General features: G+C 52.4%; 1 protein-coding gene across 2 annotated transcripts in view; it reads left to right on the forward strand.

Moving 5' to 3' along the window:
- Positions 1-10,671: 10,671 nt before the first annotated feature.
- Kiaa1671 (KIAA1671 ortholog) overlaps positions 10,672-26,782 on the forward strand; it is a 136,562-nt gene continuing 120,451 nt past the window's right edge. Inside the window, exon 1 of one of the 2 annotated variants that reach the window (XM_038344877.1) lies at positions 10,672-10,728. The gene's annotated coding sequence lies outside the window, so the exon portion shown is untranslated. Of the gene's footprint in view, positions 10,729-16,789; positions 16,851-26,782 lie in introns of those variants that run through there. The other variant, XM_038344878.1, reaches the window with a different exon arrangement.

Below are 26,782 nucleotides of genomic sequence, written 5' to 3' on the forward strand. Positions count from 1 at the left end.
AGACTTGGCGTTGTCTCCCTCCACTGCTATAACACAATATTGCAGACTGTATCATTTATTAAAAAAAACATTTGATTCATGATGTTGGGGACTGGGAAGACCAAGTGCACCATGTGGCCTCTGCTCAGTATCTGGCAAGATGTGCAGTCTATCTCCCTCCTCTTCCACCTCCTCCTCCTCCTTCTCCTCTTCCTCTTCCTCCTCTTCTTTCTTTTATGGTGTGCATGTGTAGGCATGCATGAACATGTAGGCACATGCATACAGAGGCCAGAGGTCAGCCTCAGGGTATGAGAGTCCTCAGAAGTATTCGCTTTTTGTTTTGAGACAGGGTCTCTCCCTGGGACCTGGAGCTTGTTCATTAGGCTGACTGACCATTGAGCCCCAGGGTCCACACACTTCTGCCTCCCTAGTGCTAGGATTAGAGGCATACACCTTACCAGGATTTTGTTTGTTTGCTTTTTGAGACAGGGTCTGGATGTCCAGGACTCCATATGCAGATGAGGCTGGCCTCCACTCAGCGATGGGCCTGCCTCTGCCTCTACTGGGATTAAAGGCGTGTGCCTAGGCTCAGCAACACTAGATGTTTTACATGGGCTCTGGGGCATCAGGTCCTCAGGCTTGCACACAAGCACTTGCTGACGAGTAACTCCCTGGCCCTCTCTTCTCACAAAGCCACTAACCAACCATTCTGGGCCCCCACCATCCTGACCTCGCTAGCCTTCACCCACCTTGACTTTCCAGTGGCCTCACCTCCAAACCCAAGACTTTGAGGATTTACTTCCCAGCAGGGAAGCTGTGAGGGCTACAAGTCAATCATGACCTGTTTTCTAAAGAAAAGTAAAATTCAATTAAACACAAAAAAAGCAAGGGGCTTAAAGCAGAGCCTTACCTAAGTAACAAAGGATGTCTTCTGGTCCGGTCTGGAAGGAGGCTCTGCCCCGTGAGGTTCGCCCTGGTGCTGGTGCTGGTGGAGGTGGAACCTATTCAGACTCTCTCAAGGCTAAGTCAGAGCTGGCAAATGGCCTGGCAATGCGACTGTAGGACTTGGGGGTTCTCAGAGCCCGGTCGGTTCTTAAAGGTGGCATGAAATCCTAGCCTCTCTCCTGGGATCCGGGACAAGATGACCACGGCTACAGTCCATAGTTTCTCCATGTGTATAAGAAGCACCTAGATTCCAGCGTGTGTGGTCCAGAGGAGCTGGCCATCTGGGCTTGGGGGTGTGCCTTAGTCCTGTCAAGAGGAAGGGGAGATTCCTGTGGGGATGGGGAAAGATGGGCCTGGGCAGACGGGCACAATCAAGTTGTGAGAACTTTCTACTTTGGGATTCAGAGTCTCTCTAAGGCTGCTAGCCAGCAGGTGAGGAGCCATCCCCTGGGTGACAAAGAACTTATTTTTCCCCTTTCACCAAAACCCACACCTCCCATGGGTCAGCTGATCTCAGGGGTGTAATTTCAGGCCAAGAATCTGGGGAGTGAAGCCCTGCGGCCCCATCCTCCACTGTCCCAGGGTGCTCTGGTGTTTCTGGGTCCTTGAAAAGATTGGATAAGCTTTAGTGTCACCTGTAGAAATCACAGCCACTAAACAGGTGCCCAGAAAACTAAGTGAGGCCCTACAACTCCAAAGCACATTTTGCCAGGTTCCAGTTACCAGTGTTCACCTACAGGGAGCCCAAATGAGACACTTTCTGCTTTGTCTAGATATGACTTTTCAATTGAATTTTAAAAAAAAATTATTGTGTGTATGGGAAGTGGGTGTTCCAGTGAGCACGTGGAGGTCAGAGGACAGCCAAAGGGAGGTGGTTCCCCTCACACCAGGTAAGTTCCAGTGATCACCTGCACCGGCTGAGTCCTCCTGCTGGCCCAGCAGCTGAAGGAACCCTGCGCTAGCACCAGAGAGTGGTACTGTTCCATCCACGGGTGGTAAAGTTGAGGCTCAGACCCAAACTTAGAGAGCAGCACCTGCCTTTCATCCCAAGATTCTAGGGGATACGAAGGATTTAGGTCAGAGGCTGGGCATCCCGATGCCCTCCAGATTTTGCTATAGTTAGGGCATCAGCCATTGTCCCACCAGCTCCAGCCAGGAAACAGAGATGATCCAAGAGCTAAGATCTGTCCCCAACAATCTCAGGAGGGAAGAAGGGCACAGAGGTGGCAGCTGAGGACTTCCTATGTGAAGCTAAGCCATATTCTTCTCTGGATTTGGGTGTCCTTGTATATAGACTGGAGGCGTTTGGACCCTATTCCTTTAACTGTTAGGTCCTGAGCCCAGAGTGACCCCCAAACTCAGTATAACACATGATGCACGTGACATAATCTGTTTCTTTTTTTTTTTAATTTATTTATTATGTATATAGCATTCTACTTGCATGTGTCCCTGCAGGCCAGAAGAGGGCACCAGATCTCATCATAGATGGTTGTGAGCCATCACGTGGTTGCTGGGAATTGAACTCAGAACCTCTGAAAGAAGAGTCAGTGCTCTTAACCTCTGAGCCGTCTCTCCAGCCCATAATCTGTTTCTTCAAGGAGCATAGGGTCCTGTAAGCAAGACAGGACCATAAAAAATAATAATATGGTCTCCTATACTCCTATATCCATCCATCCATCCATCCATCCATCCATCCATCCATCATCCATCTGTCCGTCCGTCCGTCCGTCCATCATTCATCCATCCATCCATCCATCCACCCATCATGTACCTATCCAATACAGCAACCCACCCACTCATGCATGCAATTATCCTTCCATCCATTATCCTTCCATCCATCCCATAGTTATTAAATGTCTAGTACATCCAAGGTCTATTCTAGGTGGTAGGAACTGAACATCGAACAAGTCAGCCACAGCTTCTCTCCCATGGATCCTGCCCCTGACAGAGGAAGAGAGGAAATAAGTCAATATGTAAAACAGATGCTTGGACTTGGAGTGTGAGAGGAAGTGGTGGGGGGGAAAGATGCCCCCAGGGCTTTTGACCTGGGGACCTGGGATGGTAGTGTGGCATTAGGAGAGTCTGAGCCTAGACCCAGATGAGGAATGGTTACCTCAGAGGAAGCAGGCGCTGAGCAATTGAACCATATGCATGTCAGAGCTGCATGGGACAAAGCTCTGAGGAAGGACATTGGCTGCCAGGTGAGACCCGTCTTCAAGACGGGTCCTTCCAGACATGGACTCTTTCACTAGTGTCTGTCTCAGCCAGACCTGATGGTGATGTCATTTGGGACAAGTGACGCAATGGCTCAAAGCCTCTGTTTCTCCAATTACAAGACAGGCCCTCACCTACAGCAGGGGCGCTTAACGTTTGGAGGTATGAGCTCCTCTGAAAATGTGATTTCACACAGTGGCTGTGTTCCACATTCAAGCTCCAGACCACACAGAGAAACAAACACACAAGAGTGTGTACACTTCAGGACTCCTGTTGCAGCCCCCTGAAACCTGCTGGTGCCCCCTAAGTGATGCCTGAGGCCAGTCCACTCCTTCCTCTCTCCTCACCTCAGATGTCCCTTCTGTTCAGGATCCTCACACCTTGGGTCAGGCTTCTCCAAGGTTTCCTTCTCAACGTGAGCTCCCCTGCTCCATCTCTGGCCTTAAACATAATCTGTGAGCTTTTAAAAGGTCTCTTTTCCTTTAAAGGTCACATTCAGATTGGTGAGCAAAGCGGGGTCACCTGAGGAACTGGTCTGAGAAGGGTGTGTGCACACCTGTGCAATTTCCTTCCTGGTTCCTGAAATCAATAGCTTTTTAGTCAGTACTGACTGATGGGCTGGACCAAGAGGGGAACTCCTGTCCCAGATAGAAGGAGGGAAGGGGGATGGGGTATCCTGGGAAGAAGAAGGCACAAAAAGGGGCTACCTAAGCAGTTATTAAATATGGGGCTTACACCTTCTCTTTGTTCTAAATGATGAAAATGTAACCCAAAATTATGGAAATGCACTTCAAAGGGGCTCAAGTAGAAATAGGAAATGTACAGAAGCACATTGTGGTGATATTTTGTTTGTAATCTAACAAATAAAGCTTGCCTGAAGATCAGAGTGTAGAGCTAAGCCACTAGAGACCAGGCAGTGGTGGTTCACACCTTTAATCCCAGCACTTGGGAGTCACAGGCCCTTTAATCTCGGTACTAGGGAGGTGGGAAAAGGAAGGGATATGGCTGGACAGAGAGAGGAATATAAGCCAGGAAGGAACAGCAGCTCAGATTCTGTCTGAAGCAGTCTGTCTGAGGATGCAGTCTGAGGATTAGTAGAGACAGGATCACCCCTTCGGTCTGAGAATTTGATAGAGGTAAAGGTCTCTCTAGTGGGTGCTGTACTGCTTCTCTGATCCTTCAGCTTTCAGCCCTAATATGACATCACATAATTGGTAAATAAATGATCTCAATTATCAGTCTCTCACTGGTATCACACACATGCCCGGGACACGCTCCTGTATCAGAAGGCGCACATCAGTTGGCATCATCAAAAGAAGAATTTTTCCCAAATTAAGGACAGAAGACCTCAGGGATCCCTGTGCAGCCTTGATCAGGCTCCTCCAGTGGCAGGACTCTGGGGCTGCTGAGGTGAATTCCTGTTTCTTCATGCATGAATCCATCTCCTTTGCTAGAGGGCACTGGGAACCTTTGGGTCCCAGATTTGCTATTATTAGCTGTAAGTGGCCTGGTACTGGCTGCTGCTGACCTTTCCTTGCTGGCCTCGGCTGGAAAAATGCCCTGGTACCTCAGCCTGGCCCGCTCAGTCAGCAGTGACGTGGCTTGATGGTGATCCTGTCTCCAAAAATACCAAATAAATTAATGATGATGATGATGATGATAACAAGAGATCCCAGCAGTTCTAACAACTTATCAGACCACCCAACAGGATGAGACAGACACTCACACATGGACAAGTCAATGGTGAGTGGGTCGGCATGACAAGGACTGCTTAGATGTGTGTATCTTTGGGCATTATTCAAGGTTAATTTGCACTCCAGGACCAAAAAAGTGTTGTTACTAAAATTCCTTCCCAGGAATATCTCCTCCCCCGGAGGTCCCAGTGACAAAGCAGGGAACGATTGACTCCACCAAAGTTCACTCTAGAAACCAGTGTTTATTGGACCTCCTTACAGAACCTGAGGGGTGTGGGTGCTCCCCGAAAGGTGCACTGGAAAGTCCTTCCCTAGCAGGGATGAGCGCACCCCTGTAGCTGCATAGATGGAGCATAGAGGGAGCTGGTCTCCCTAGTCTTCCAGGGCCCCTCTACCCTAGCCCCTCCCAGGATCCATGTACAGCTAGGGCAGAGTTGGGGTCACAGGATGCTCAGGTGAGGGCCCTATAACCCTCCACCCCCCAACATTCATGGAAGGGTGGAAACGGTCGACGAGCCCAGTTGGGTTCATCTTTTTTTTTCGCTTTCCTCTATTAAGTTGGCTCTTTTAATTGGTTAATTGAAGATGGGTGACTAGATCTAGCTTGGGGCACAGGCAAATTGATACCCACAAATTGGGTATCAAAACCTCTGCTCCCTGAGTTCTCTCGGCTCCTCAGGAAGCCAGCGTCTGCGGGTGCCAGCAGCAGAGGGCGCTCTACACCCACCTTTCTGCCATGGGCCGATTCCCAGGGCTTCTCTGGATTCCTGGCAGTGAAGGGATTTCGCTGAGATTTGTCCAACCTCACAAGGCACTTCCTGTGTTTGTTCACTCTCTCCAAGTCTCTCTTTCTTCGCTCATGTTGGGCTGGCATCAAATCCCCAATAAGTCTCCAACATGTTCTGAAGTTTGCCTGAGATCTGTTTGCCAGACTGAGATTCCCGGCCTGTGACGTTGAGCGGTTTATGGGGTTTCTCAGCGCTTCAGCTCCCTCATCCGCCAGCAGCCGCTGAAGATGCATCACCTCTAACAGGATTGCGGCATTCACTGAACAATCACCTGGCTTGGTTTATGGCTAATTTCAGTAGTATCATCCTTACCGGGGAGCTCAGGGGGTCCCTGATGTAGATTTTAGTCTCATAGATAAAAAAATACTCCAAAGTGGACTTAGAAGGAAGCCTGAAGACAGTTTTACAGGCGTTTGAGAGAAAAGACCAGAGCAGGTGGGTTGCTTGTAGGAGGGGCATGGAAGGGAGAGAGTCAGGGTTGGTCAATTAATGCTCAGGGAAGCAGGTACAGATGGACAGACAGACGTGGGGGGGGGTCTTCAGAGAGGAGGGGAGATGCCTGGGGCATTGATTTGATGAGAAAGGCTTCCAGGTAGGAACCCAGACAGTAGGAACCCAGGCTCATCGGTAAGGATCTGTGAGCCTCAGCATGGTGTGGACAGTTTGGGTTATATGGGTGTGTATTTCGTTAAAGGCTATTATTCTACACAGTTTCATTTAATTCTATTCTGAGCACAGTCTCCTTTAGACCAGGCTTGCCTTGACTCTCTTTGAAGCCGAGGATAACCTTGAACTTCTGACCCCACTGCTGCTTCCATCCTGAGTACTGCGGTGATGGTCCTGAGGCGTCCAGTTTTATGCTGGAGATCAAACCCAGGGCTCCCAAATGCTGCCCATTGAGCCACATGCCCACCCCTTCCATCTTTTTTAATATATCTTAGAGTCCAACTCTGCAGGCAGGCGGGGTTGGGGAGAGGAAGAGAGACGTTTTCCTATTCGAGTGATTGATCAAGTGAGACAGGCTGTTCAAATTGCAATGGTGCCAGATGCCTTTAATCCCAGCACTTAGGAAGCAGAGGTAGGGGGATCTCTGTGAGTTTGAGGCCAGCTTGGTCTACAGAGCAAGTTCCAGAACAGGAACTGTTCCAGGACTGTTACACAGAGAACCCCTGTCTTGGAAAACCAAACCAAACAACAAACAAACAAATAAGCAAATAGTGAATAAATAAGATAAATAAAAAATTAAGAAAGATCAATGTGTGCTCAGAATCCTGAGCAATTTAGATCAAGTCTCCATCCAGGCCAGAGGTATGATTTAGGCTTTTTTTGTTTTGACCAAAAACGCTGTATTGAATAGATTTAAATGAATTAAAGAAGTGACTTTGCTGGCAAAAAGCTTCCTTGGTCCTCAGTGGAGAACCTGGGGAATTAAATCTTAAGAAGGGGCACCTGGGACACTTCCCCTTCTTAGGAATCAGTGTGTTACCAGGGAAATGGGAGGCAGCATCCAAAGATGATTGTGAGGGGAGGGTGTGTGAGAAACAGCCTGACAAAGAGGCTCCACAGATCCAGAGGGACACAGGCCATCCTGTTGGGGAAGCCACCGGTCACACTGTACTCAGAAATCAGGCAGTGAACAAGAAGGGGGCAGGCTATAAACCCCCAGGGTTTACCTGCTGTGACCCCCTCCCACCTCCTAAAGGTTCCTCAACCTTCCAGACAACATCGCCAGCTAGGGATCAGGTATTTAAACATATGAACCTATGGCGAGGTTCACATTCAAACCACATATAGGACCCATTGCTGGTGACGTATGAGCAAGCCAGCTAATGTCTGGCTGTCAACCAGGACCTAGATTGTGTCCTGTGAAAATCCTGACCCCAAGTGTGGCTCCGTGTTGAGGGTTCACTCTGTCCCAGATGCTGTGACCGACTGTGGGCTCCAACCTCAAGGGGAGAGAGAGAAGAAATTGGCCATCATGCTACTGTGGTTGGCATTCCAGTGGGTGGGCACATGATGCAGACATTTCATGTCTAAGTATAGAATCCATCTCTACCCCGTAATCCAGAAGGCTTCTGGGTGAACCGACTGTACAGCTGAGGTTGGAGGGATGGCCGTTAAACCGAGGACGGACCAATAGAGGCAAGGTCCTCCTGGTAGGGCAATACAGTACAGCACAGGTTTGGCGTTCAGAGAAAGCATTTCAAAGACTATATTGGCTCTTACCGTCAAAAAACCCAAAGCAAAACCAAACCAACAATAAATAAACAGGAAGGGCTGGGGTGTGGCTCCGTTGGTGGAGCACTTGCCTGCTGAGCAGGAAGTGCTGGGTCTGGTCTTCAGCATCACAGAAACTGGACAGCACTGTAATCAGGATTAATACAAGTTCCAGGCCAGCCTGAACTGTGTAGTAAAACCCTGGCAAGAAAATAAAGCAAAGAATAAACATGGATGAAACCTGCCGGGCAGCTGTGGGTCTTAGCGGGGCCTCGCTGACCACCCTGTGCCCAGGGTCTTCTGCTCGAAGGCTGAACGGAGCCACTGTAGAGCTCCACTGTTATAGTAAGTGCTGTTGGACAGAGCTACCACCATGGGCTTCCTGGAGGAGACAGATGTCAGATAAATGATTCTGGGACAGCCCCGGGGGTGCACTGTTTTCTGTACCAGAACAGACAAGCCAGGGCCTGGGGTGGTGGGTCTGGGTAGAATGGGGAACCTGACATTCCCTGCTTGGGGTGCAACCCCTGGGCACGTGTGGCTGGCAGTTTCTCACCTGGCCTGAGTACAAGAGAATGTGGTGGAGTCTCCCAGGAAGTCTGGCCCCATGAGGATCCGGGTGCCTCTGGGAGTTGTAGTTTGTTTTGCCTCAGTCATTCCTCCACGCGGCTTGAGTCGACAGCCTGCAGAGTGGGAATGCTGTAATCAGGGGAACATGTCTGGGCTTGGGGTCTGTCGGGGTGTTGGGAAGGACAGTGTTTTGTTCCCTTCCCTGCTTATATTCTGAGGTAGACTCGCAGTGTCAGGAGGGAGGACCCTGCCGGCTGGGGAGCCAAGAACCACAAGTGTCCCGCTACTCCGAAACATCCGGGCACCTATCTTGTAGCTTGTGACTGGTGCAGAGAGATAGGAACTTTCTCCAGGGTTCCGGAAGAGACGTGGCACATGGTGGGGTAACAGATTTGACATTTATGGCCCTGCATATGTGTTTATTGATCACAGACTGTGTCCCCGCCCTGAGGTAGGCACTGTGAATCAGGTGGCCACCCGAGTAGCCACCTGGAGTATCTCTAGAGAGCAGAGTGCACAAAACTGTTTTTTTTTTTAAAAAATATTTATTTATTATGTATACAATATTCTGTCTACACGTATGCCTGCAGACCAGAAGAGGGCACCAGACCTCATTACAGATGGTTGTGAGCCACCATGTGGTTGCTGGGAATTGAACTGAGGACCTTTGGAAGAGCAGGCAATGCTCTTAACTGCTGAGCCATCTCTCCAGCCCCGCACAAAACTGTTTTTATTTTTATTTTGGTTTTTATATGTTTTTTAAATCATTTTTGGTTTTTTTGAGACAGAGTTTCTCTGTGTAGTCCTGGCTGTCCTGGAACTTGCTTTGTAGACCAGGCTGGTCTTGAACTCAGAGATCCACCTGCCTCTGCCTCCCGAATGCTGGAATTAAAGGTGTGCACTCCCATGCCTGGCACACAAACCAGTTTTTTATAATAACATAGAAACTCTGTATAAAAGCCCTGCTTTTATTTGAATTTTGAGGGATTTCGTCTTGAAAACCATTGGAATTGCCTCAAAGACCTTCCCCTGGGAGTGGTAGTCATGCTTGACAAACACGGGGATGGCTTGACAAACATTGTGCCCATGGCATCCAGATGACCCAAAGCACGCTGGACTCTGTCACTGTGGACAGGTCCCTGGGGAGTCTCAGGTGGATCCTGGGTGTTAAGGAAGGTGTCAGTCCTTACTTCAAAAGTGCAAAAATTCACAGGATTGAGTGAGCCGTATACACACACACACCACCACCACCACCACCACCACCACCACCACCACCGTGATGACCAACAACAATTTGAGGCAAAGAGGAGTGAGGGAGAATGGCTGACAGCTCTCTGGAAGCCACACTGCTGCTAAACCCCTGTCTCCCTTTTCTTGAAGTTGGGCGGGCTTGCGATAAAGGCATAAACCACGTCTCGTGACTCACACTGGGCCATTTCCCCTGGGAGAACATGTCATAAATATGATTCAATTTTCTCATGCAATGTTTCTCCCTAATGCTGGCGAAACCCCGTGAGAACCTAGATCCTGCCAGCTGCCTCAGAGCGGAGTCTCCAGAGCCCAGCCTTGGAAAGGTACTTAGTAAAGGCAGGCTGGCTGCTCAGTGCTGGAGTCGCAGCTACGGAGGGAAGGAAGGGAGCTGAGGAGAGAGACTGGATTGAACCCAGGAGCTCACACCTTGAAAAAAGGAGAGGGAGGGAGGGAAACAGAGGGAGAGGACTGGCTCATGGTGGAATATTGCAGTTTCCAACACCCCAGCCTCCTGCAACTCCAGTTCCTGAGGATCTATCGCCCTCTTCTGGCCTCTTCCTGCACCTGCACTTACTATACACATAACAATAACATCAATCCTCAACGATTAATTATTAATAATTCATTAACAATATTTTTATTGATATTGATAATTAATTATTAATCTCTTTAAAAATAGAAAGTAAGGAAAAAAAAGGAAAATCAAATTGTGATAGATATGGTTAATGAAATGAACAAGGCAGCAGACCAGGAATGCTCTCTGGCAAGGCCTTTCTTTCGTGGGCAATGCGCTGCTACCCCACCACAGCCGGTCGTCAGGTGGTGGCACACGGTACGTTCCCCGGGCGGGGACCCCGGCGCAATGCCGCGTCTTTCCAGCAGGTGGTGCGCCTCGCGCAGTCTCGCCGCTCTGGGGTCCGCGCTCCGCCCCTCGCTACTCTGCGCAGGCGCCGCCAGGAGCGGTTGCCACGGCGACGGGGCGCTTCCCGCCCGAGCCCCGCCCCCAGGAACGAGGCTGCGCGCGCCGCGGCAGGTGCGGGCGGGCAGGTGCGGCGCGGCGGGCCACTGCGGTAGGTGCGCGGAGGGCGCGGGGACGCGCGGGCGGGCGCGGGGGCGCGCGGAGACGCGCGGGACGCCCACTCCTGCCCGCGGGGCCGCGTGGAAAGTTGGCAAAGTTGGCGGAGGGCAAAGCGGGGACCGGGGTGCGCCGCGTGCGGAGTGCCACTGCAGACTAGGGTATCCCATCGCATCTGCGGCCGGGGAATGACGGCAGAGGACGCCTCGGGCTGGCCCCACTCCCCACGCGCGTCCGCGGCTCGCGCGTGGCTCGGAATCGCGCTATGCTGGGCGCCGTGCAGGCCAGGGCTGCCCTTCCTCGGGCCGGGAAGTCGTGGCCTTATGCTTTCGGAGGGAGGGCGCCTGTTGCAGAGAGCTGTCCCTGGAGGCCCTGCGACTGGCGCTGGGCCTGAGCCCTGTCCCGGGGTCGCGCCCTCCCGGGTGGCGCGCGCACCGCCGGTCCGCGGTGACAAAGCTGTGTAACTTGGACTTTTCTGCCAGGCCGCGCACAGAGAAGCGCTGGGGTTGGTTAATCAGTAACCGGGACTTAGGTGGAGGCTCCGAGCAGACAACTTTCTCCCTGCTACCCCGCAGGGCGGGCGAGCGGCCAGGCTGGCCTCTGCAGACACCAGTGTCTTGGTGTGTCCAGGAGAGACCCTTTAAAGGGATTAAGGCTCTGCAGACACCCGGTTTTGGTGGGTTCTGGGGGAGTCTCCTTTTAAAGGGTTTGAGGACTTGGCAGGAGTGCCCTTAGGCCCTAAAAGTGCACTGGAGGGCACTTTGGGCCCGCAGCCGCTGTGTGTGTTTGTGTGTGTGTGCCCTTGTGTGTGTGTGGGAGTGGCCACAGGGGTACAGGGGAGTCCTAGTGAGTCGCCCAGAGCAGTTCAGAATCTGCCCCTCAGGGGATGACACTCTAGCCACAGTCAGCCTGCCCTGAGCCTTCGTTGATTTGTGATGTTGGGGATGCAGCCCTCACCTCAGACTCTGAACTAGACACACCAGGGGCTCCTACTGGCTGTTAGTACTTGCGCTCACCTGAGCGGGGGTGGGGGGGGGACCCGTTGTCCATCCCTCATCATGTGACCCCTCTTAACATCACCACATTTTACCAACACACAAATGAGCTGCGGATGACACGTATGTCTATTCGTCAGTCGTTCATTCACTGAACTGATGGTTTGAGACAGTGTGCGGGACTGGGCTTGAAGTCCCATCGGGGGTGACTCCTTGGTCTGTCTGGGAAGGCAGAGTGGTCATGGCAGAGGAGGGGCTAATGGCCTGGGGCAAGAGGAGGACCAGGGTCTGGGTAGAGTAGGGTGCCAGGAAACAATCTCAACTCCTTGGGCTTGGTGGCAAGCCCCTTTAACCACTGGGTCATCTCACAGCCCGGGGCACTTTGAGACTCTGGACCTTCACCTATGTAATGGTCTGATGGGGTCCTAGCTACTTTATGAGGTGGAGAGGGGAATAAGGCAGGGCTTGGGGAGTGTCAGGGATAGGTCTGATGGTGTGACCTCGGGGTGAAGTGTTCAGGTGGATGGTGCCTTGTTGAATCTGACTCATGTATGTATGTGCCTGTACATGCGTGTGCCCGTGTGTATGCGTGTGTGTTCAAAGGTGACACTTGGGCTGGGTCTTGAGAGCTGAGGAGGAGGAAGGACGGAGGCAAGGGTGGGTGAGGCCTCGCTCCCAGTCCTGCCCAGAGTGGAGGGTGTGTTGAGCGAATTGAAGACCTTCCCATCCCAGCTCTGCATCAGACGGCTTGGGACTGCGGGCCCTGATCTCTGCCCAGAGGTGCACATCCTGCCCCCACCCACTTCAGGTAGCCGGAGACTGGGTTCAGAGCGGAACCCTGATGGGGGTTTGGAGACAGTGAGGTAAAATTGCCAAGAGGGATCAGAGGTAAAGGGGGGGGGGGGGGCTCTTGGGAGGAGGTGGGAGAGAGGCTGGCCAGACACCATGTCAGAGACGAGGAGAATGTAGGAAAAGCCAGAGTACAGATGTGCTGGTCTGAGTCCTTCCACACCAGCTGTTCTTCACGACAGTCTGTCTCAGGCAGTGTGGCTATGGAGACCACCCCCCTCTGCCCCCCGCCCCAGCAGTTCATGAAATGGAAGCTTGGACTGGGAGGTGAAGGAGCTGGGTTCTAAACGTAGAACTGGCTGCCTGATGTCACGGTCCTCCTTGTCTCCATGTGGCTAGGCGTGGCTGCCCACAGTCCACACCCTGGCTGCTGGCCTTGGTGAGGGATCTCTGTTTGGGCGGAGGGCTGGACACATGGATCATTTCTCTCCCACGAGATGAATATATCATGGAGTCTCTGGGCTTGAAAACTAGGAAGATCTCTTGTCCCCAGGAATCCTCTAGTCAGCTGTGTGGGAGAAAGGTCACATGACCCAAATCAGGAAGCAATTATGGACTTGACTTTGAGGCCTGAGTTATCACTGCCCTCTTGGTAATTGTGCAGTTAAGCGACCTTTGAAATGTCTATAGCTGCGTCTCCGTTGGGAATAGAAATGTTTCCAGAGTGTGGTTGTTGAGTGTTTACACCTGACTAGGCCGCAGTGGATGCGCGTCTGAACCGAGGGTGCTGTGCGCAGTGTGGAAATCCTGCCTCGGGTGAAAGTGTGTCCGCCTCAGACGCCCCACTGGACGCGGCTTCACGCGCTCACAGACTCCAGTTCTGCCCAGGCCTCCGTCACACCTTGCCAGTTAAGAAACCTGCTTCCCGATCTGCTCTGGGGCCAGAGGGGTAAGATTAGGTCCTGGCTTTGCTGCTTCCTCTGCTCTGTGACGGCAGTCAGGTGTGTTAAACTCTCTGAGCCCATTTCTCCTTTATAAATGAGGTAAATGATGGGACTTTTCTCTGAGGGCAGCTGTGAGGACTGAGGGGCTTGGCAGGTGCATTGTTGGTCCTAACGGACAGAGAAGGTGGCTGCTCAGTAAATAGCTGGGGGAAAATGATTAGAAACTAACAACAGCGTAAAGGAACCTCACATATAAATTACTAGCACATCTGGCGATGTCTCATTTGAGAGCGTGAGCATGGAACGGGCCCCTGCTGTTGGACAGTCATTGCTGGATGTTTGATTTTCACTCCGCCGAGCCTCCTGTTGGTGCATCCAGGAGGTGGGAGGACGTATGAGCTAAAGAGAGCTTGGAGTGGTGCCCTGCCTGCCCAGGACCCTGAACATATCTGCTGCCGGAGAGAAGCTGTCTGCACTTGGCGGAGGTGGAGCTTTGTCTTGTCAGGGGCCCCAGGATGTAGCCTGCAGCCCCCAGTAGGAAAGGCCAGAGCCCCTGTAGGTTGTGTGGAGTTTGGCGGCCTGTGGGTTTGAGTCCAAACTGCCAGAGATTGTATCTTGGGAGACTTCTGCCAGTGAACACTCTAGTCTTTCTGGAGGTGTGTGGCTCCTGGATCAGTTCACTTTTCCTGGGATCACACTGGGTAAGAAACATCTCCCAAATCCCAGTGACTTTTAAACATAGGCGTGTTTTGCACACGGATCAGTGAGTGGCTTGGCTCATCTGTCTTCGAACAAACCCCCTGACTGCCAGCAGTAGCCAATGGGGTGTGCTCTTCAGGGGGTGGACAGTAGGTGTTCAGGGATGGACTGCAGGTGTGCAAGGGTGTGACAGCAAGTGTACAGGGGGTGGACAGCAGGTGTGCAGAGGACAGAACAGCAGGTGTGCAGAGGATGGACTGTAGGTATGCAGGGATGTGACAGTGGGTGTGTATGGGGTGGACAGCAGGTGTGCAGGGGGCAGGACAGCAGGTGTGCAGGTGTGTGACAGCAGGTGTGTAGAGAACAGGACAGCAGGTGTGCAAGGGTGAACTGCAGGTGTGCAAGGGTGTGATAGCAAGTGTGCAGGGGGTGGACAGCAGGTGTGCAGGGATGGGATAGCAGATGTGCAGAGGGTGGCACAGCAGGTGTTCACAGAGGGTGGATTGCAGATGTGCAGGGGGTGGGTGGGACTGTAGGTGTGCAGGACCTCAGGAGGAAGTGAGATGGCCTTGCCTCTGTCCTTGTTCTGTAAGTCACCACAAGTCACAGGAACTACCCCATCCCCCAAATCAGGGGACACATTGTGCTCCTTCGAGGAGGCTGAGTCGGTCTTGGCTGACTTGCATCCGCTGCAGTGGCACTTCTGAGGGGTGGGAGAGGACCTTCCTGGAGCAGAGAGGGTAGGAATCAGCCCATAATCTGTGTGGGGCCAGTGGACTCGGAACTGGGGCCGTGGGGAAGATGGAACATGAATTTTGAACCAGAAACTGCCTCAGTTTCCTTGTCTGGATAACAGAACTTGTGGCTCTCTGGCCCTGACTGTGCTGCTGCGAGCTGGTGATCCTGTCATGGCCCGTTTTGCTTCTTTGCCTTCTGAGATAGTTTCTCTAGTAGTACAGTCTGGTCATGAACTCCTGACCCTCCTGCCTCAGCCTCCCAAATGCTGGGATAACATCTTTGAGTCCATACCTGCCTGCCTCTCAGCCTCAGTTTGCTGAGGGACACGGGACCTGTGTTCGTTACAGTAAAGACTATGGTGTGCCTGGCAGGAAGCCGGTGGCTGTTAGGGTCTTCCGGGGTCTGAGGGGGTTAGCACAGGATGAGAATACAGTAGGGGTTTGCAGAGACTGCCCAGATTCAAATCCCAGCTCTACCGCTTGATGGCTGGTGGCTTTTGACTGACCACTGAACCTCTCCTGTTTCTCCACCTGCCTGGCTCAGGAGGTCTGTGAGCATGGTTGTTCTGACAGAGAGTACCTTCAAGGACTTTGCTTGAGCACTGACTTGGAGGAGGCTTGATTCTGGTTTTTGTCTGGCAGTGCTGGAGATGGAGATAAGGCGTCCAGCGTGGTAGACAAGCCCTCTACCGTTATGCTGCGTGTCCACTCTTCTACGTCAGAAGTTGCTTTGAGACAGGGTCTCACTAAATGACTGCCACGCTGCCCTTGAACTCCTCATTCTGGTGTCTCAACCTTTTCCCTCCCCTCTGTGCCCTGTATCTGGAATCTCGGGCTGTGTGACACAAGGCTGAGCAGGGTGGTTATCGTTGGCTGTGGTACTCTCAGTCAGGGGAGGCCTAGAGAGGTTGCTTGTCTTCCAGGGAGCCACCAGTGCTTTGAGGAAAGAAGTGAGGTAAGAGTTGTGGTCTAGGCTTCTGGTCCTGCTGCAGCTGGCTGCCTGCCTGTTTATGGATTGCAAGATTTTTAACCAATGTAGGAGATCTTAGGAAGGACAAAGCCTCATTACCAACCACTCAGCCTCCTGGGGCAGTCCTGCTCTGTCAGGGAATTGCAATGAGAAGTCACCATATTGTCCCATCCAGGGAGCTTGCAGGTTTCTGGGGACCCCATTGGCCGTGAGTAATGGAAAGTGTGCTAAGAGTCTGGGTGAGGGTCCTAGCTGAGCTGGAAGAATGAGTCTAGCATGAACTTGCTCTGTGACCCTAGGCAGCTGGCTTCACTCACTGTGGGTCCTTGCAGCCTGACTCCAGCTCCTTCCCCTTCTGGTTTCCCCTGCTGCCTCTTGGCAGCCAAGCAGGCTGGGCCAACTGGTCACCTGGCTCCATACAGTGCTGTGTGACTTCAGACAAGTGCTCCAGTCTCTCTAAGCCTCAGCTCATTTGCAGAAGGACAAAACAAAACAGCAATGAATAGCAGGCTCTGGATCTGGAGGTGGCTCTTGCTGCCAGGCCCCCGAGTTAGTCCCTGGATCCCACATGGTATAAGATGACAATGGATCCCTACATGCTGCCCTCTGCCCTCCACATGTGTGCTATGGCATGTAGCCCCCATCAATCATCAATCAATCAATCTAATTAAAAAAAATTAAAGACAAATAACCAAAGATTTCCCTCATGATGGTCTTGTAGGACCATATAATTTATGTGATAATGACACAAGGCCTCTTCGTGCAGTGAGCACTGAGGTCAGCCTGGAGTTTATTTCTTTAATGTGTGTAACTGATAGCAAGCTATAGCTTTAAATCCCCCTTGTTTGCACAAGCAGCAGCAATAACATAATTAATAATTAACACAGATTGACTGAGGAGGTGGCTCATGCCTGTAATCCCAGCACACAAGACGCAGATGCAGAAGGATTGCCCATGAATCTGAGGCCAGCCTGAGACACATGGTGAGTCTGGTTGCCACCTCCTTCTGTCCTGTGTCTCTGATGCGGTATTTGATATAATGCCCACAGTCTGTGTTGCATCTGTTACACAGGTGAGGGTGGCCAGACTCCCAGAGGCCCTGCCCAGAGTGCCCAGCTATGGCGGGCAGCCTGGGAGACAGGCTCCTTTTGTCTGGCCTTGCCCACCGAAGAAGCTGAAGTACCACTGGAGGCCCCAAGTCAGGGCTACTGCCTCACACTGCCCAGTCTATTGGATTTTATTTGTTGTTTGTTTCATTTCTCCTGTGGCTAAAGGCCTTTCTGAGGACTGATCTGTCCATCCAAGGAATGGGTATGAAGGACATCCCTGCAGAAGGAGAGGCCAGTAGCTCTCGGTACCCTAGGGTCACTATGTGAACTATGTACATGGCCTGGCCTGTTGGGACGTGAAGCCCAGGCCTTGGCAGGCCCTGTCCTCTGAGACTGTTTAGGGCACTGGGCGAACTGGAACAGGACTGGGTAGGGAACTCCCAGGGACCTTTGCTTGGGACGCCGCCCAAGTTCATCTCCTTTCGCTTCAGGCCAGGCACAGCTGATTGTTAGTGTGTCAGGGACTGTGCGTGGCACCTGGGAGGGCCTAGGCTGGTGCCAGTGAGGATTAAAGTGTATTAGAAAGTTCACTGCAGGGGCATCCCCACACTTGCCTTGGCGAGCCCTTCCCCTGTCTGGTGTAAGCAAATCAAGTGAGCTGTCCCGCTACAGCTCCAGGAAGAATCTAAGCCAGCCCTTTAAAAGGCGGGGCCTGGAGGAGCCACAGTTTGCCCAGGATGTGCTCTGTGCCAAGCGGCTTGTTTGGGAGGTGTCTGCATCTTCTTGTCACCCTCAGAGTGACATTGTTAACCTTTTCATTGGCTTCAGGAGAAATGTCTGCCCACTGCAGCTTCGGCATCCGAACTCATCTTTCCAGGGAGGTCCCATGCCCCAGCCCAGTGCTCCGCCTTCTCCAGGGAGAGTGGCCCTTTTCATATTTGTTATTTATTGAGCACCTGCTGTGTACTCAGGCTCCCCCCCCCCCCCCCCCCCCCGGCTAGGCCGCTGCCGCTGAGGAGGAGAGAGACGTGGAGGCAGAGGGTAGCTTCTCAGGGCTGTGATGGGGCATCCAGAGTCCAGTCTGGGCCCAGACTGCTTCCTTTGTGCAGTTGCGATTTGGCTAGAACGTGCAGGTGACAGGCGACACCTTCCCTCCTGGAGGGGCTAGACCGCTTGGATATTCTCAGATCTTACTTCAGAGGGAGTGGGCAGGCAGTGGAAAGGAGGGAGGCGGCTAAAAGCAGGAAGAATTTCTGGAATGCCCAGAATGCTGGCTGACCCAGCCAGCAGGTGTGAGCCATCTTCCCCAGCTTTGGTAAGGTTCAGCCGGGCATCCACAAGACAGCTGAGTGTACTGCCCAGTTCCCAGCCCGAGGCCTGAGTCACCCCTGGGAGGTGGCTCTTCCATAGGGATAACCCCACCCGATTCGGAGCCACACAGCCTGGGGTCATGGGAGTGCACATGAGGGCTTGTGGAGAATGGATGTCCCTGCTGCTGATCTGCTATCCTGGGTAAAGCTCCTATTGTGTGCATGGGGGGGGGGGTCTTTTATCATTTGATTATGTGACCCCCTGAGGGCCTTTCCACCTTGTTTTCTTACTGTCTCCATCCCTTCATTTGAGGGTGCTACACAGGTGCTGTCCAGTATGCCAACATGCGTCTCTAGCCCCTTCTTGTTTTTTTTTTTTTTTTTTTGGTTTTTCGAGACAGGGTTTCTCTGCAGCTTTAGAGCCTGTCCTGGAACTAGCTCTTGTAGACCAGGCTGGTCTCAAACTCACAGAGACCCGCCTGCCTCTGCCTCCCGAGTGCTGGGATTAAAGGCGTGCGCCACCACCTCCCGGCCGTCTCTAGCCCCTTCTGCCATAGATTGCAATGGTCCCTTATTTGGGCAAGCAGTATCCAGAAACAGGTTGAGAGAAAGGTGTGAAGGCCCATAACCACACGTGCCAAAGATGCCGTGCGATAAAGTGTGTGGTCACTGAGAACAGGCAAGTCATATCGCCCCTTTGAGCCTCAGCTTCTCTTCTGTAAGATAAGGTCCCAAGAACTCAGTTTGTTACTACCCTCTCTTCTTTTATTTTTTTAATGAGTTATTTTTATTTTATGTGCATTGGTGCTTTGCCTGTATGTATGTCTCTGTGAGGGTACCAGATCCCCTGGAACTGAAATCGCAGAAGTTGTGAGCAGTCATGTGGGTGTTAGGAATCGAACCTAAGTCCTCTGGAAGAGTATCCAACACCCTCCATCCGTATGGGTTGTCATTTTATATGGCTGCTTACTTCTCCTTATTTTAAGCGGGCCAGCTCCTTCTAGAATTCTGTAAACTATAACTGGTAGATGGAGTTAGGGTAGGGTGGGGACCACAGCATCTCTCCCAGGCACACACTCATGGTGTGGGGCTGTGTTGACTGGGACTGGTCCAAGTGGCTTCATCCCATCCTGGCCAGCACACTAGGCTCCTTCATAAGCCTGGCCTGATTGCCATCACTGGGGATGCTTCCTGTCCCTGCTGAGGCCTGGCCAGCATCCAAATCCTAGCCAGTGGCCCTTTGGGAGGTGGCTGGTGTAAGATGAGCTCCCCAGAACCCTCTATCTCCTCCCCTGGCTGCAGAGCAGCTTCCGGAAGACTGGCTCCGCTGTTGGGAAGAGGGCTGCTCATGCCATGGAGACCTGGAAGGGCAGAGAGAGGAGAGGGTGTGGGGAGTCACAGGGCAGGGCAGGTGATGGAGCCAGGTTCCCAGAGGTGAGTTGGGGGCCGGGTACCTGTGGGGGAATGATACTGCTCTTTTGTGACCTTGGATGGGGACATTGCATAGCCCAGTTCATCCATAGTCTGCTGTGTGACATGGGGCCGAGGTAGGGTCTCAGCCTCTAGGGTCACATAGAATGCAGTCTCTTGCCCCACCAGACACGTGGGCCTACCCCTTTCTTCCCTTCCCCTCCCCCAGCCTGCCCATCTGTACCAGCTCTGATGCTGACTCAGCTAGTCCTGCTCAGTGCTTGCTCCTCTCACTGACTCCCTCCAATAAATCTGGGTCACCATTGTCAGTACCAGTGGCTAGCTCTGACTGTAGGTGGCTTAGCATTATTTATTAGTTCCTTTGTTTACATATGTATGTGTATATATATATGTATGTATGTATGTATATATATATAGTGTATGTGTGTGTATGTGTTGGCGTGGTATATGTATGTGTGTGCACAAGACTGTGCTGACCTGAGTGTGAGCATGTGGAGGCCAGAGGTCGACACTGAGTGTCCTCTATTGCTATCTCTTACTGAACCTGGAGCTCACCATTTTTGACAAGTCTGGCTAGCCACCGAGCCCCAGGGATCTTGCTGTCCAACCTCCCATCGCCGGCGGAGTAAAAGCTATATACCACCATGCTGGCTGTTCCACTGTGAGTGTCTCCCCAGCTCTGCCAGTTGGTCTTTGTATGGTCAGCATATGGAAGATGCCTGGTGCCAGCAATAGTGGTCACCATCGCCTTTGTTAGTAAGGTCTGGGGTTCATGCTGTGGCCCCTGTACCTCGGAGGCCTGCTGCCTGGCTGGCCCTCATCAAGCCCCTGCTGATTTTCAGGGACTTAAGGCCGTGTTGCAGCCTCTTTACAAGGAAGCAGGATTTCTGTGCCTTTGAGATCGGAAATTCAGGCTCTAGCCTGTGTGCGACCTGTGGTGGCCCAAGGGCTCCCTAAAAGCATAGCAGGGATCTCGGTGTGGTTCCATGGAGGTGCCAGGCACAAAGCCACTGTCTTACTTCCTTCTCCAGTGATTGTCACCAAATCCCCTGACTAACACAACTTGAGGGAGAACGGCCATATCTGGCTTGCAGTTCAAAGGTGGTCAGTCTGTCACCGTGGTGACAGCGAGGCCATGGGAGCTTGTACGTCGCATCTGTAGTCAGAAACACGAGAGGTGGGCATGGAATGCTAGGGCTCCACCCCCCTTCTCCATTTCATTCAGCCCAGGATTCCTGCCCAGGGAGTGGCCCTGCCCACAGTTAGGATGGATAGACATCAGTTACCATAGTCAAGGGATCCCTCACAGGCGTAGAGGACCAGCTCCCAGGTGACAGTAAACACTGTCTCTCACACCTGAGATCCCACTGGGACCCCCAGGGTAGGATCTGTTCCTGCTCTCATTTTTCAGATGAAGGGTCTGAGCAAACTCATTGGGCCAAGAGCTTGGGATTGTTTTATTTATTTTAAATTCTTATTTTTTTCTGAGACAGGGTCTCATGTAACTGAGGATGACCTTGAATTCTCAAGTGCTAGCAGGAGAGGCCTGGGCGACCATGCTGAATATTGAACTCAGGGTTTCTCACAACTGAGTTCTGTCTCCAGCTCTTTTCGGGACAGAGTCTCACACTGTAAACCACGCTGGCAGGAACTTGAAGTCCTCCTGCTCCAGCCCTGGGACATGAACGCATTTGCAAAGCCCAAAATTTAGTGTCTCCCAGGCTCTTCTGTTTGTTCCGCTGGTACAGGTTCATCTTGGACTGTGACTTCTGAAGTCATGGCTTGGCTGGGATGTTGTACCACCCAGCTGGCTCATGTCTTGTGAGGCAGTGGCTACTGTTATCTTCGTGGACGGGTACAACTGTCATCAGGATCAACTTTTGGACGGTTTTGTCATCACGCTGAAACTGCTACCCCTGTGGCCTTCCCCCCACCCCCCAGCTTCCCCACTGCTGGCCTGCTTTTGTCTCCATGGACTTCTGTTTGGGTATTTCCTCTGAGTCTGGTCATATACTGTGTTTTTGTGAACTTCCTTTAGCATCCTTTTCCAGGGCTCATCCACTTGATGATCTTTTTCAGTGTCTCATGCCTTTTTGGTGCTTCCTGTTATTCCTTTAGATAGATGCACCATTTTGTTGTTCTTTGAGGCAGGGTCACATAGACTAAGCTGGCCTTGAACTTGCTACATAATCGAGGATGACCTTGAACTGCTGATCTTCTTGCCCCACTTCCCAGGAGCAGGGGTCACAGATGGTATTCCACCGCTCCTGACTTCATTTCTTTCCTTATCTAATGTTATGTATTGCCTTGCTGGGGATCAAACCCACAGTCTCAAGAATTCTAGTCAAGCCCTGTGCCACTGAACTACATCCACAGCTCCATGATTCATTTTTATAAAATAAAAGCATTCTCAGAGATGTTCAGGGCTGGGAGGTGGCTCAGTGGGTAAGAGCACTTGCTATGTAATTGTGAAGGTCTGAGTTCAGATCAGCACATAAGAAGCTGGGCATGGCTGTGTGCACATCTGTAATCTCAGTGCTGTTAGGGTGGTGACAGCAGGATGGGTGGAGCTTGCTGACCACCAACCTAGTTTCTGGCTCAGTGGGAAACCCTGTCTTGAGGGAATAGGCAGAAAGCAGGGTTCCTGATGTCCTCCTCTGACATGCATACACACATGTTCAGTGAGCTAGTTCACCTCTATCTGTCACTGACACATGAAAACTGTCACTTACTGCACATTGCCCTGACACCTTCCCCGTGTCCTGTTACTCAGTCCTGTCTTGCAAACTGTAATGGGCTGCCCACAGATGAGCTATTTTGTCACAGGGATGAACAGTTGTTAGACTTGGGGGGGGGGGTGCAAGCAGGGGGTTCACATCTTTGTCTCATGAATGAACGAAGCACATTTTCCTTCAGGAACAGAGTAGGCATTTAGATCCCCCAGTGCCTTTGTAGAGTCTTTGGAGCAATGAGTTTGCCACTGTGTGCAGCCTTGGCTTCCCTTGTGGCTCCTGGAGAGTGGGGGTCCAGCCACAGTTGATGGAAGCTTTGAAAGTGCTGTTTAGTGAGTCAGAATGGGAACAAAGTTAACTTAAGTAGGACGCAGCCAGCCATGCCATCATTCCCCTTTTTCCAGACAGGCGACCTGGCAAATACCCATATTGCTTTCCCCAGTGGCTGTGCCATTTTATCTTCCTGCTCATAGTTCAGGGATGCATGTTCCCTGCCCTTGACAGTCCTGCTGTTTTGGGGGTCTTGATAAGAGCCATAAAGATTTGACAGGCACTGACTTTTGAGGAGAAGTTTTGGAATTACGTCGCAAACTGCTGTATCCATGGGCGGGGAGGCGCTGACTGCAGCTTCCCTTCTTTACAGTGTGATGTGTTTCTGAAAGTATTTTGGATTCCCCACTCTGGGCTGTGAGCCATTTGAGAATCTTCCGTGGTTTAGGGACATATCACAGTGGCCAGGTGTGCTGATTCAAGGCTTATCATCTCAGCTACTCAGGAAGCTGAGGCAGGAAGATCCCAAGTCATAGGCTGCCTGTGCCACAGAGCCAGTTTAAGCCAGTTCAGCCTGGACAACTTAGTGAGACCTTGGCTCAAAATAAAAAAGGGCAAAGGGCTTGGTGTCGTTGCTCAGGGTAGGGCTCTTGTCGAGCTTGTGCAGGGTTCTGTATTCAGCACTGGAAAGAAGGGGGGGGGGAGACAGAGAATCTGCTTCTTACCCACCAGGGCACCCATGTCTGTCCCACTGGGGAGAAGCCCTGTTACGCTTCCGGGATGCTCTGGGAGTGTGGAGACTCCCCTTATTCACTGGGGAAGAGTTCCCTGGGAGCTGAGGGTGTGGTCCTTTGCTCTGCCAGCTCAGAAGACACCCTCCCCCATGCCCCGGGGAGAGCTTTGCAAAAATAAGAGGGCTCCAAGCCAGGCTTGGTGGTGGATTCTTGTAATCCAGCGTTTGGGATACTGAGGCAGGAGAAGCATGTGTGTGAGGCTCTCCTGGACTGCATGTTTGTATGTAGCCCCGTTTGTCTCACACAGGAGCAGCAGAGGGGCTGGGGTGAGGGTCTGGGTCTGAAGGAAACTCCTCAAGTTCCTGGGGCACTCAGATCTGAGCGGGCCGGGGGTTCTCATGTGTCTCTCGGTGCTGTGACAAGTGAGTGGATGGATCCTTGCATAACCCCCTAGCTCTGCTACACGTACCCAGCCTTTGTGACTTCTGTCCCATCTCTGAGATGCTGATCGCCCTACCGGGCTTTATCTGAACTAGTCCTTGTGTCATGCATGACCCACAGTGAAAACAGTTAGCTGTGGTGTTCCAGTAGAAGGTGACTTTGAAAACACAAACACAGGAAAGCAAGCAGCACTGGCCAGTTCCTGGGTGCTGGCTATCACCGTGAGCTTTATGCCCAAGGAGGCCTGGCACCCTTTGTTCTGATGGCCAGCTGGGGCAGGGTGCCTTCCACCAGCATAGACATGGGGTTATGAAGGGATAGGGTGGGAGAGGAACCCTGGGAGGGAGGGGGTTCAGAGTGGCCATCACGTGTCCTGCAGGTGTTAGGGTAACCTACTTCCAGAGTGTCCCCTGCCCTTCAGCAGAACCTTAGAAGGGTGGAAGGAGCTTTTATCTTAGGATCCCTGAGCTGGGACATGTGCTTGCCAAGGTTGGGCACTGAGCCTGGGGACATAGGTGGGGCAGCTGGGAGAGAGGTCATAGAGGAGGTCCCCATGTCCTCACTGTGGGTCACTGGTCTGCTCACTGCTGCTTCTTGCTGTGTGACCTTGTGTGAGCTCCTGACTCTCCGAGCTTCTGTCAGGTACTCTGGGAGGGCACCTGTGTGGGTCAGCTCTGCAGGGTGTGCACAAGAGGTGCTGCTTAAGGGCTGGAGGGAAAGGGCCAGACTCGATGGCGGAGAACGTTGTGCCGGGATGCTGGCTGTCTTGGTTCTTAGCTGTATTGTCTTCTTAATCTGGGAAGGATGGCAGTCGTGGGTGATGGTCATCTGCTCCCGTTAAGAACAGTACAGTGAAGTACTTACCATGCAGGAAGGAGAAGCCCAGTGCTGGGCGCTGTGGGGTGCGCTTGTCACCCCAGTGACGATGGGATGTGGAAGGTGGGTCCCTGGAGCTTGCTGGCTGGCCAGCCTCACCTAATTGGTGAGTCCCAAGTCCTGGGGAGAGACTCTGCCTCGAAGTGAAGCACAGAGAGCATGGAGGTCCCCCTTTGCCCTCCACACACACACATACACACACACTCACACGCCCACTCTGATGCCATCTCATGCCCTCACCCACATACACACCTGTTCCACCCACCCCTCCCCTTTGCCCTCCACACACACACACACACATACACACTCACACGCCCACTCTGATGCCATCTCATGCCCTCACCCACATACACACCTGTTCCACCCACCCCTCGTCTACATGCTCATTTGCTTCACTTGGTGTTTATTCCTTTGGAGACGGGGCATCATGTAGCCCAGGCTAGGCCTTCAACTTGTTTTGTAGCTGAGGATAACCCCGACCTGATCCTTTTGCCTGTCTCCTGAGTGCTGAGACTACAATCCTGAGCCACTGTGCCCGGTTACTTATTGCTGGGATCGGAAGTCAGGGCAGCATGCATGCTAGGCTAGCCCTTTGCACTGAGCTGCACCCCAGCCCTGCCCCAGCCCAGCAGCCCTGCAGGCATGAGAACTAAAGGTTATGGCCAGTTCTTCTGTCTTGTTCCACAGGCCTGAAGGTACAGGTCACCTCAGACACAGCTGGGATCTGGGGAAAGGCCCCGGACAAGGAAGCCAGGGATGCGGTTTTCACCATCAGTGTGATAGTCTGTTGTTGTTTATCTGAGGACTCAGAATGTATTTGCCGAGCAGCAGGGAGCCTGGGCACTTGTCACCTACCCTTGAGTGTCTGGAGATGAAAGTCTTGATTCCAGAACTAAAGATCAGGACCTGGCTTCCTGGAATCTGGGAACTGCTTTCCTGGCCCCGAGTGTGCGCGTGCCCACCTTTTGTCCACCAGTACCTAACACAGCCGAAGTGCCTCTCCCAGGTGGCTGTTTCTTCCTGAGCCAAATCTGTTCACAGACTCTAAAATTCCCAGGGCAGTGAGAGGCCCTGGCTTCCTGCACCTTCCGTTTCTTTAACTCTTTTGTGTCTGTCTATGGAGGAGAGACAGGGATGGGGATTGGGACAGACAAGCTGCCTGTCCCACAGGAGTGCCCCTCCCCCTTTCCTGAAGGTTTCCTCTCCGCTTGCTGAGGGTAGCAGGTGGGCCTTCTGGTGTGTGTGGGGAGTGTTCCCTGTGTGCGTGCCCTGCCCTTGCGTGTTACTGCTACAGAAGTGCGTGAAGAAAAAAAGTTAAATTTGGTTGCATATCTGAGTTTCCTTTCTCCTTGAGGAAGGCCTGTGTAGATGAATCACATCCTGACTTTAAATTCTTAGCCTACAAATGTCAAGTCTCGCTGGCACTGCAGGACGGAGGCCTGCTCAGCGGATGTGACACAGGAAGCGACCCTGGCCACCCTAAGGGGCGGCAGTGATAGCTCCTACAGGAGTTGTCCTATTCTGTGTTTGCCAGCATTCACCCACCCACCAGCAAGTGGCAGACCTTGGAACTCACATTTGGTCCTGGGGCAGCAGGGCTCACGGCAGCTCTTATAGAAGTGCCCGCCCTGGGCCAGGACTCTCAGGAGCCAGGACCTATCATGGAGGGGAAGTCTTGCAAGGCCTTGAGTTCTGGAACTCATAGGCTAGATGGGGAGGCTTGGGGATACACTGGCCCCTCATTTAGTTTCCACTGGGAGGCACAGTGCAAAGTCATAGCCCTGCTGAAGACTGGGGTAGGGGTTGACTTCCTGGGCCCCCACTGGGGTCTCCTCACTCTTTCTGCATGGATTCTGCCTGGTAGGTAGGGTGTCCCTCCTACCCACTTTGTCCCATCTTTGGTTTCCCATGGGCCCTGCTTCCTGAGTCCACTGTCTGGAAAGCCCCTCCCCCAGCAGGCTTCTCCTCCACACGTAGGTCTGAGTCAGGGTCCAATGTCCCTTTCCTAGGAGGCCTCCAAGTGTAGAGTACCTGCCTGGACCCCGATCCTTGACCTTCAACCCTTCTAGATT

The sequence above is a fragment of the Arvicola amphibius genome, chromosome 10 (genome assembly GCF_903992535.2).
Source record: "Arvicola amphibius chromosome 10, mArvAmp1.2, whole genome shotgun sequence".
Taxonomy (NCBI): domain Eukaryota; kingdom Metazoa; phylum Chordata; class Mammalia; order Rodentia; family Cricetidae; genus Arvicola; species Arvicola amphibius.